At 42.5% G+C, this 11,432-nt stretch overlaps 1 protein-coding gene across 4 annotated transcripts in view; it reads left to right on the top strand.

Annotated features, from left to right (window-relative positions):
• Positions 1-10,913: 10,913 nt before the first annotated feature.
• Positions 10,914-11,432, top strand: part of LOC146504474 (SPRY domain-containing SOCS box protein 4-like) — a 49,127-nt gene continuing 48,608 nt past the window's right edge. For 2 of the 4 annotated variants that reach the window (XM_085131089.1, XM_085131088.1), the window contains exon 1: positions 10,914-11,283. The gene's annotated coding sequence lies outside the window, so the exon portion shown is untranslated. The remainder of the gene's footprint in view (positions 11,284-11,432) is intronic. The other 2 variants (XM_085131093.1, XM_085131090.1) reach the window with 1 other exon arrangement.

The raw sequence follows: 11,432 nt of genomic DNA, 5'->3' as shown, positions 1-11,432 counted from the left end.
ATGTGGTAAGTTACAGCTAGCTCACTAACCTTAGCCCGCCTCCTTGTTAATGTCATTACAGGCAAAACACGTCCTGAGTGGATGTTTCTGTAGCCAACCAGACTCAGAAAAACGCTGACTGTAACTTGCATGCTTCAAAAGGCTGCACGATTTCATTCTGTAATTAAGGCTAAGAGGTCTGAAATGATGATTCTCACAAGCCAGCATACTTCCAGGCCCGCTCTGAGCTCCTGTGTGTGTGTGTGAGAGAGAGAGAGAGAGAAAGAAATGAGTTTGTGCTGATTAAATAGCAGGGCAAAATGTCAAGTCATTACATAAAATATAAATCTAATTTAACATACTGCTATTAGACTCACAGCACCAGTGTACTGATATTATACTGTTTTCTTTTTTCATAAACATAAGTTTGGACACAATTATCAAAATAATAACTTTTATTCTGTTACAATTATTGGCGTAGCCTGATGATCTGTTTGACCTCTTATATGATTTGATGAGATGAGATAGATGAGATAGCCTTTATTTGTCAGTTGCAGGTCTTTTGCCCACAACCGAGATGACAGACCTTTCCGACCGTACATACAATACACAAACATCACATTGGGGAGACAGGTCAGGCTAGGTAGCGAGGAAAAAAACATTGAAATGTGTAACACAAAAGGATAATACAGGAATGCACAGATATCAACACACCATAGCACAATAAACACAGACAAGCAACATGGGAAAGAGTTCCAGTGTGTACATCTGATCTGGGACCGCTGCAATCTTTCGACTGCGCCTCCAACTGACCCGATGTCCACATCAGAGGGGAGGTAAGCGTTGGAGGTGGCGTTGGATCCGGGGTAGGGAGGGTGATGCATGGAATGGGAAGGAACAGACTAAACACCGTCGTTCTCAGGGTGTTTTGTTCAGCTCCGGCCTTGCAGCTGGCGCTGAGAGGGTATCCACATGGAGTGATGGTATTTTTTACTTTAGTGCAAACAGCTCATATGAATTTCAAAGCAGTTCTACAGTCCAACACTGGTCTCTCAATCTCATGTTGGAGAGCCGCGAGCTTCGCCATACTTGCGTTCTGTGATGTTGTCATTTCTTGTGCTCAAGGAGCCAATTTCTGAGAACTCACGGCAGTGTGCCTCTCCAAGATGTCATCCAATTTTGCGCCCAGAGATGTTATTCTGGGCTAGCCCTTCCGAGATGTATCCAGTCTGCAGTCAGAGATCTTATTCACAGATCAGTATTCACAGCAGCCGTAGCCTCTCCAAGATCTTATCCGTGCTGACTCAATGAGCCCATTTTAAGAAACTCACGCCTCTCCCATCGTTCCAATCCCAGCGGGCAGCCTTGTGGGGGTTTGAACAGCCGGTTCCGCTTCCTTAATTCTTCGATAAGTCAGGGCCAAGCCAGCTCCGATCAGCCAGAACCCTGTTACCATGGTTCCGAATAGGTAGATATCTTCAGCACTGAGGCTCACCCAAGCCCAAACTTCTTGTTGAGAAAGGGGTGTCAATTGCATTTAGGGACCAGTTGATCCAATCCATAATTCCTCTTTTGGGTTTTAGAGAACAGACTGTGAGAGAATGGCACCAAACAGGCTGAAAACAGCATGTCGCTGTTTGAAGACATGAAGACATGACCGAGGAAGAAAGAAGTGAAGAGAGCAAGGAAAATTAAGGCGGTCCCTGGGCGTGATGGGAGAACGAGGAAAAGGCAGATTAAATGATGCTTGATGCTTTGTAAGGAAAATGCTTTTGTGGGTTGAGCAGTAATTCAATTCAATTCAATTCAATTTTATTTATATACCGCCAAATCACAACAACAGTTGCCTCAAGGTGCTTTATATTGTACAGTAGATCCTACAATAATAGATACAGAGAAAAACCCAACAATCACATGACCCCCTATGAGCAAGCACTTTGGCGACAGTGGGAAGAAAAACTCCCTTTTAACAGGAAGAAACCTCCGGCAGAACCAGGCTCAGGGAGGGGCGGGGCCATCTGATGCGACCGGTTGGGGTGAGAGAAGGAAAACAGGCTAAAGACACAAACTCAGTAGAGTTGAGTTTACACATGAAAAACTTGCCGGATCTTCTCTGCCGATACCAAACAGCTTATTCTGCTATTGGCCCTTATTTGGTGTCAGTTATTGGATTGGATGATTGGAGTTTGATGAAACAAGACATTAGGAATTTAATAATTTATCCATTTAACAAACAAGGGCTTCAGTAGCATGTGGAAGAACCATACACAGCCACGACAGCACCTCCTCATGCTGGTAACCAGCTTCGTCACACACTGCTGTGGAATCCCTTTGCTCAATCAGCATTTGTTGCAAGTTAGCTAGTGTGGTTATGTTTGTTACTGTGACACAAACAGCCCATCCAAGCTAATCCCACAAGTGTTCAGTGGGGTTGAGGTCAGCACTGCAGGCTGGTCATACCATCCTCTCCACTCCCATTCTGGAGAAAGTGTTTGATAAAGCCCACTCTGTGGTGGTGAATGTGATTAACGGCCTCCTTGACTCTCCGCTCAAACCAGCGGTCCTCCCTGTCCAGGATGTGTACATCCTCATCATTGAAAGAGAGTCCACTGGCCTGTAGGTGTAAATAGACTGCAGCATCTTGGCCTGATGAGTTAGCTCTTCTGTGTGGTGCCATTCCCAATGTATAAATCACTGCAATTCTCCTGGCACTTAACAACGTACACTACATTACTCCATTTGTCCCAAGGGACCCGATCCTTGGGATGGACCAACTTTTGGTGCAGTGTGTTTGGCGGTTTCAAAGCTACAGAGACGCGGTGTTTAGAAAAAAGTTGTCCTTCTCTCCTGGATCGGCTGAAGCTTTCTTTAGGCGCCTTCCCAGCTTTGACAAAAGTCCAGCTGGGATAACCACATATGCTCAGGGCCTTCTTGATGTGCTGTTCTTCTGCTTCCCTGGCTGCTGTATCTCTGGGGTGGTGTTCACTCTGTGTTGTAGTGTCCTGATGACACCCAGTTTATGCTCCAGTGGATGATGCGAGTCAAACCTTACATACTGATCTGTATACGTTAGTTTATGGTACAAATCAACATTTAAATGTCACCCATTACTGATGGAAATCTCACAGTCTAAGAAGGCTAATCTGTCACTTTTTATATCCTCCCTGCTGAACTTGATGTGTTGGTCCACCGAGTTAATGTGATCAGTGAATTGTAGTAGTAGCAGTTCTGAGATTTGATTTTCACCCAGGTGTCATACCTGAACCAACGACTTAACAGAGCCCTCTTTTCCACTTCTTCCATGTTCAAGTTGGCCACCATGGGTGAAACTGGGGAACCTATGGCACACCCACGTTTCTGACACAGTTCCAAGAGCCAACACACTTGGTCGGTGCTGAGAGTGGTCCTGTTGCTGAGGTTGGGGTGTAACATAGTACGAGATCATTGTTTCATCTGCCTCCATAATGCCATCTCTCACCTTCTCAACAAAATCCAAGCTGTTCTTGATGTGGTGTTTAGAGCTGCCTACCAACAGGTTGAGGGTCAAAGCCAGAAAATTTGAGATGTTATAGGTGACCAAGCTGATCATACAGACAATTGTTGTTAGAGGTACACCCTGTTTATGTATCTTTGGTAAACCATACACAGTGGGTAATTTTTCAGGGGCTCATAAGTATTTTTGTCACTGAGCAGTGACAAAACTTAGCAAAACCATGCACCTAACCTTTTCTGCTGGAAGGATGATAATGTTGTTGTCATTACCAGTGTTGGGGAGTAACGGAATACATGTACCGCCGTTACGTATTTAAAATACAAAATATGAGTAACTGTATTCCGTTACAGTTACCGTTTAAAAGGTGGTATTTAGAATACAGTTACTTTGTTGAAATAAATGGATTACACGGCGGTACTTCGCTGTTTCATATTGTGGCGGGTCAGGCCTGTTTGGGTTTTGTTTGACAGCTACGTTCTGTTGTTCCAGGTGGCAGCGTTACGGTTACAATGGTTACAGGGTGACGCTCTCTCTCTGCGTGTTTCCAGGGTGAGAGAGCGCCTGTTGTTGTTGTTGTGCTAAGCTAATAGGCAGAATGCTACAGGCATAGCTCTAAAGCATAGGTGTCAAACTCTGGCCCGCGGGCCAAATTTGGCCCACAGCCTAATTACATTTGGCCCGCGAAGCCATACCAAATTACTATTAGAGCTGGCCTACTGGTATTATACAGCTAATATATATATATTGTTTAGTATTAAGCTTTGCTTGTTCCATATTCAGTTTTTCAGCAAAATGTGTTTGAGTCCATAAGAAAAGATTCATTCTTATATCTGGAGGAATAAATATATTTCAATAAATATTAACGTTAGCCCGCGACTTTGTTCCAGTTTTGAATTTTGGCCCACTGTCTATTTGAGTTTGACACCCCTGCTCTAAAGAATGTAGCATCATAGGCAGTGTAGTCCGTGCTGCAGGGAGAATGGACTGCCATACACGTTATGTGTCTGTGAGCGAGGGAGGGAGAAAAAGGAAAAGTATGAGCTGTCATCGAGCAAAAACGGGAGCTGAAAGCATGTAAATATAATAATAACCACTGCAGCCAAGAAGAGAGCCTGACGAGCCCAGCTGTAAGTAAGCTATTAAGACTCGACTGTACGCTGTGTTCGTGTTTTCCTCCGAAACGATAAGTCCCGTTGCAGCAGCCTTTCAACGCCTCTCTCTGTCTCTCGCTAGCAAAGTTGTCCCAGACAACAAAGTAAAGCTAGTTTTCGGCTACGAGCCCGACACGAACCCGAACCCGAACCGTAGTAAAGGCCAGAGGTCCCTTTACTACGGTTCGGAGCCGCGGACCTTCAGTAACAGTAATAAATCACAGCAATAGTACATTCATGTAGTTGTAAACAGCATGATAATATATTAAGTAATCCAAAGTATTCAGAATACGATACTCTCATTGAGTAACGTAACGGAATACGTTACAGAATACATTTTGGGGCATGTATTCTGTATTCTGTAATGGAATATATTTTAAAAGTAACCTTCCCAACACTGGTCATTACAAAGCGATATGAGCGCCTTCCTCTCCTCCTTGCTGATTAATGATCAAGAAACTGACCTCACAGCCCATTGTTTGTCAGTGATGGTAGTTTCAGTCATTATGCAGATGTACTGTTTGGGAACACCTGCAGTCAGCTGAGAAGAAGTCACCTGGATTTGTGACGGAGCATTTCTCCCACTAAAAACACTATATCCAGATGAACAGAATCAACTTTTTGAGATTTTCTTTTGAGCATGCATCAAGACAGCGATCTTCTTTATGTGTTGTTAAAGCTAAAAAGGTGATTACAACTAAAATGGGTATTTGTGCTGTTAAAATGTGTCCATATGGAAACTATGGCTGGGGAGAAAAGGCCCTGCAAAAATGTTCTACTAGAAAAAATTATGCCATTTCTGTGTTTCAGTGGTCTGTTATCTGTGATTTAGGGAGTGATTGATTTGCTTTTACTGTATGTTCTGTTCTGTTTGTTTGATATCAGTCAAATTTCATTGAATTTAATTTAATTTGGTCTCAACAGATTGTTGAAAGCACATTACCTTCCAGCAGGTGGCAATGTCGGCCTGCTCCTCTGCCCCATTTAACTCTCACTCAAAGACTCTCAAAGTCAAGCCAGTGAAGCAGATGACAGCCTGCTTCCGTCCCATTGCTCAGTCCAAATGCTGGGAGACTGGGGAAGAAAAACGTCAAATTTTAATTCTAATTGACACGTGAAATTTGCATGTGACTTTTTTGCCAACTAAATCAGAATATAAATGAACTGTAAAAGACACAACAACTGATGCACAATGGTGTAGCTTTCAGCTGACAAACATTCTTCCCTAATTCACAGTTAATTCCCTTTGCTAAACAACAGGCATCGCATCATCATATTAGCTCTAGCAGGACCAGCCTGACTCACACACCACATGTATTTATTTAGTGTCAGACTGAAAGGGATGAGTGTGTTCCTAAAACACGTTCCACAATCTGCCAGTGTTCTTGGAATAGTACAAAGGGCTTCAGGGTGTTGGTTGTGGCTCACTTGTAAATTGAGCACTGGGGACACACTGAGAAGCAACAGCTACGACAGAAAGTGATGGAGCCAGTAGGACGTTATAACTGGTACCTTGTTTACCTCTAGAGTGGAAAGGAAAGGAGATTAGAAAGAGGCAGAAAGATGCTGTGATGGGAGTTTCGGGCAGATTACACAATGGATGGAGCAGAGGATAAGATATCTAGACTGCTGACCCTTCGTGTGGGTCACGTTACAAAAACACATTCCCATAGTGTTTTCTAGGAGCAACTTAGAACCTGTGTCTCCAGTAAAATAAATACTAATAATTGACAAAGTTGTCCTGAAACAGGCTTCTTGTTATACAAGGACCTTTTTAACTTTTTAGTACTCACCCGATCAGCTCATTAAAGAACTGAGTTTCCAAAGCTTAGACTGTACATTAAACATAGATATAAGCACTGCGATATTACCTACTGGTTTTAGACTCCACAACCTCAACAAAAGTGCTTTGGTCTCTGTTTTTTCTTTTCTTTTCTTTTTTGAAGGTAAAAGTGGGCATGTTTGGACAAGAAGGATTTGTGCTAACTTACCAACTAACACTAGCAAGCTTGGTTAGCGGCTAACAGTAGCAAGTTTGGTTAATAGCTAACACTAGCAAGTTTGGTTAGCATGCTGTCTCCTTAAACTCTATAGGTGCAACATACAAAGATATTTGTTAATTAGTGCCATGTAACAGCGGTAATAGTAATAACATAGAAAACTAGAATTTCACTCGCCAACATGTTTGGACTTAGACAGAAAACCAGGTTATTTGTCAAATAATTGCACTGAAGGGTACCAAAAAGTACCAACAGCATAAACAGGTGAAGGGGCCCATTTCAGTTTCTGTAAGTGGTCAGGCCTGGCAGACAGCGACTGAATACCAAGGCTTGTGTTGGTCCACCAGTCAAAGCACCCACGCCCTCAACTTTAGCACTAAAGCACTGGATATTAATGAGTGATAAAAAAAACTTCTTACACAGGGGAAAACTATCAAAACTTGCCAAACCGCTTCTTGTGTCAATCTTTTCAATGCTGTGAAGCTGGTGGGGGCTATACATACTGTTGGAGTCTATGGGGATTGACTTGATTTTGGAGCCAGCTTCAGACACGCCATCACTAGACTGCCAACAGACTGCCTTCATAAATTCCCATAAATTCACATTTAGAAGTAACAGGCTTTATCGCTGCTACAGTTAAAAGTCAGAGCCTGTTGGTTATATGACAGCCATCTAAAAGTTTGCTAATGTCATCCAAGAGATCCAAACGGACATGATGGGCCGTACTGAATTGTCCTAATTAAAGTATTCGAGTGTAAGAGGAAGAGTATATTGATTCTTTTTGAAAAGATACATTGTCTTGCTCTAAAAGCCTCAGAAGACATGACTTCTGTGCAGCATAGTTTATCATTTATGTCTCATAATGTGATTTTACAATTACATTAGAATAACTAACTTAACCAAAGAACAGCTCGAGAGTACAGATTTTCTGAATAAAATCTGAGGCTGGGGAAATAGAGAGAACTCTGGGCATCACAGCTTAGCCCGTTACCTCCCCTAATAACCAGTCCCAGATTAACATTGGAAAATGGATGGATGGAAAATCTTTGGTCTGTGTTGAGTCTTCCATTGTTTCATTCTAACCCTGAAATGCTACAATCCGGTAATTGGAAGCTGTCTGCCTGTTGCAGGTTTATATGAGGGTGAAGCACTAGGCTCCAGATTCAGACATGCAATCCCCTCTCATCTTGCTTTAGATGTCTTCCACGGCTCATACTGTCAGTGAAAAAACCACAACTCCGGCATATGGCTGACATGCACAAGGCATTATGCACACCACATTGCGTGCATGGATTAAAAAGGAAATGCATTTGCTCTCTGTCTCTAGCTCTTATTCTTCCCCGAGCACTTAAATCTTATATTGTTCCTGGATCTTAAAAGCCACCCAAAACTAATACTAAGTGTAGCTTTTTGCATCTTAGGCGCGACTGTCTGTGGCCTGAGAATCTCCAGCCATGCTTGTGGGTCTGTGCTGTAAGGTTGTTCTTAGGCTGCATTCTGGTCATGTACTTCAGGCCATAATTATGAGTTTTAGGGGGAAAACCATTGATATCAACTTCCGAGTTGCAAATCCCAAATTTGGAAAAATAAGGGGCACAGAAGCATTTCCAGTTAGCTAACTGCAATGTCAGCAGCAGAGGATTGCTGACAACGTGTCTGCACAGATACCAGTGCTCGCATTTCAGAATGAACCAATATTTATACTAATACAATTTAAGTTTATTTAAGTGCAACTGTCTATGAAACACATTTTTAAACCTGTATTGTGTTTTAACGGCCAGCAGAGGGAGAGGTCTCTAGTTTTCAAGCAATTGAGATTACTAAAGTATTTGAATTCTTGGTTTACTACTGATCGATTAACTCAATAAATATTTTACTAATGGTTTTATGATCTTATTCACCAGTTTTGAGTGTTAATAAATCAAGAGGTTCACAAATGTTTGGTTTGCCCTAGCCAGCGTGTCATACCATACAGGTGTACATACAGTGCTTAGACCACCTGTACACAGCACATGTACTCAGAATAGTTTAAAATGTAGAGCAGTGAACCTCACAGAGAAAAAAACATAAGCATTGCAATAAATCTTCACTAAAAGTATTTTATATTAAATGGGAAATGAAGCAGCCAGAGCTTTTTTTAAACGTTTTTTTTATGTTAATACTGTAATGTATTGTTTACATGCACACACACACACACACACACACACACACACACACACACACACACACCTGTTGTTATATGTTTAGATTTTTCAGGAAGAACTAGTTATTTGGTGTCTGGAGTACCATAGACAGTACAGATTCATCCTGTGGGCAGCAAGACTCAGACAATTACACAGTTACAGAGACAGTAATTCAGCCACAGCCTGTTGACTGTGGACTTAAAAGTCAGACTGACAGGTTAAATTTAGAGACATTTCTTTCTGTCTGAAACACACAAACACTTACATCACTGTATATGTGAATGTAAAGTGAGGGGAAATACAGCCAAACCAGGACAAAGTACTTCCATTTATTTTCTCACAAGCAGCTATCCTCATGATGATTCTGTGACACCACTTTGGCTGTAGGGACACTGTCCAATTATGGTCGGCCACACAACCTGGTCCATGGAGGGATTAAAAAAACTCAGACACAATGAAGGTGTGACACATGAGGACTGGATAGAGACAGATAACCAGAGGGAATGGTAGGCAAAAAAGATGGGGTGTAGATGTTGGGAGGTAGAGAGACAGAGACGACATAATGAAAGGAAGTGAATGAAAACATCCCATGTTAAAGTGTCTGTCAAAGGACTCGCAGAGGATTCGGTGTGTGCTTGGTGAGAAGAGCCATGGCAGCGTCTTCTGAAGTCAGCACTGAAAAGCAGGGAGACACACACACACACACACACACTAACTTTCACAACTCTCACAGCCTCTTTCATAGACAATAGATACGCTCTTACACAAGAGTAGAAGTTCACTGTTTGCACACTCACACAGCATGCAGCATGAGTCATGTTCGGTTGAAGTTGCTTCTGCCTCAGCTACATCAACTTTCTGACTTTATGAGTAACAGGCGTTTTACTGTCTAAGGTGACAGCTTGAAGATTGATAGGTAGATATTTTCATGCTTCTTTCAGGCTAAGTTAAGCACGCCATCTCCTGACTCCAGCTTCATATTTAACAGACAAACACGAGGGTTGTTATTGATCCCATCAACTAACTTTTCTAGAAAGAAAATGAAGCGTGCTTACCAGACAATGTTGAATTATTCCCTTAATGACTCACTGCGGAGGAGCAAGGGGGAAAAAAATCAGCTGATTTTTATTGACTGACAGGCGAGTGATCTGGGCTGTGTTAAACCCATCAGCTTCAATTCTCTGGTCCTCTTCGGAATTGATTCGAGGCCAGCTGCTTAGGGAGCCGGTGGTCTACTTTCTACAATGAGCCTCATTTCATCCAGACCTTTATTACTCACAGAGGCTTGCTTGCCCGTGTTTCCGTACGCTTTTAATACCGTTGCAGGTGAGATGAGCACAGATGGAATTGGACTGGGATGATGGAGAGGGAGTTAATATTGATATGAACTGGCATTAGGTGGAGTCACAGTGCTTACTGTGAGCACACCACACCTAAATCCAAACAAACCAGTGTGATTGTCATTGCCTGAACTGGTTTGGCTTTTGTGGCAAGGTGCATTAGAAGTGAGAAATAAGCTTGCTGAGCCATTAGTTTTGGATAAATCCATAAACAATGTCAGCTTTAAGTTATTTATTTAAGTATGCAACATTAATCAAAGACAAAAAAGATCAGGAAATGTTCTATGAAATGGTTGGATTACATATTGTGTGTGTCACCAAGACATAGTCTCAATTATAGAAATATTTTCTTATGAACTTTTTCATAACAAAAAGTAGAACCAGTGCTCCAAGTTCACGTTAATACACTGCAAAGGCACTGAGCCATTGTGATTAAGCTCAGCATAAAACTATGTAAGGCATGGAGTGGTCTCCACCCTGCCTCAGCTCTAAACGCGATAGTGTAACAGGAAGTGCGGAGAAGCCGACACACAAAATAAAAGCACACCTTCAGGGAAAAAAATAGCATTTGGCAACAAAAGCTCACAAAAACACTCCACGACGTCGTTCGGTGCGTGTTCTTATAACTCCGTGTCTCTAGACTGGACACAAATTCGCTTTAAAAATGCCGTTTTTAAGTGAAGCGTTTCTCCTCGGGCGTCGTGACCGGAAACGCTTTGCTGGGCTGCTAGCTTAACTCTAGTCACCTTTTCTTGATCCCGACCCTCCAGCCAATCAGCGGCTGTCAGGGACACATGAACGGCGATAATATCCGCGGAACAGCCGCTGCAGGCAGGAGGAACAAAGAAAGCCGCTCGCTGTTCGTAAGGCGTCCTTTCACTTCGTCAACACGGACGTATACCGTGTTGGATTAGGTCTGTGTGGGTTTTTGTTTGTCTCGTTTTGTCTTTAGCGTAAACTCATTACCGTAACTATTACATGTTATTCTACGTATTAATTCCGAGCAGTCGTTTTCACTGAGGAAAGAGAAAACTTGGCGTCGTGAGAGGTGGTTTAGTTTTTTGTTTTGTTTTTTCGTCGGGTCGTCTTTCTCGAAACCCTCCAGCTTTGGATGCGCTTACCGGAGGTCTGTGTGTGGTAAGTTAGTTTTTCTTTTTCTATCAGTCAGAAACTACAGAGTCTGTAAAGGACGCTCGTCGCTTGGCATTGCGGGAAGCAGAAAACTCCTCGAACTCAAACTTTGCCTGTTTGATTTCTGAGGCTCGCGAAAGCGACGTTACCTTCTT

The sequence above is a fragment of the Neolamprologus multifasciatus genome, chromosome 14, assembly GCF_963576455.1.
Source record: "Neolamprologus multifasciatus chromosome 14, fNeoMul1.2, whole genome shotgun sequence".
NCBI classification, from domain to species: Eukaryota; Metazoa; Chordata; class Actinopteri; order Cichliformes; family Cichlidae; genus Neolamprologus; species Neolamprologus multifasciatus.
The sequence above is the reverse complement of the archived record's forward strand: the minus strand, read 5'-3'. Positions and strand labels throughout refer to the sequence as shown.